The sequence below is a fragment of the Lampris incognitus genome, chromosome 8 (assembly GCF_029633865.1).
Source record: "Lampris incognitus isolate fLamInc1 chromosome 8, fLamInc1.hap2, whole genome shotgun sequence".
In the NCBI taxonomy this organism is placed as follows: Eukaryota; Metazoa; Chordata; class Actinopteri; order Lampriformes; family Lampridae; genus Lampris; species Lampris incognitus.
The window spans coordinates 9,257,961-9,258,310 of NC_079218.1; positions in this window are offsets into that span (position 1 = coordinate 9,257,961).

The following is a 350-nucleotide window of genomic DNA, read 5'->3' on the forward strand; positions in this document are numbered from 1 at the left end:
TGGCTTGGTTCTGGCCCAGATTTGGCAAACAGGAGCGGACCGCCCAAGTGCCATCGTTCCATGTGGTATGTGGGCCGGATGAAAGTGTCGGGTGTGGGACGGGTCCGGGCCACAGCAATTTTGCTATCTGGTCTGCCTATTGATTTTTTTGAAAGGTAATATAATATGGTACACTATTAGCTGTCAATATATAAAAAGAAAAGGAAAACAGGTACGTGTAAGGTGAAAGTTTGACATTGAGTGGTAAAAAGGAGGTGGCAGCTTGATTCGTTTGCATTGCGGTGCAACTTCCCATCACGTGTTTGAGAATCGAGCCGTGCTGTGTGTGCATCACGTGTATCTCGTTTCCA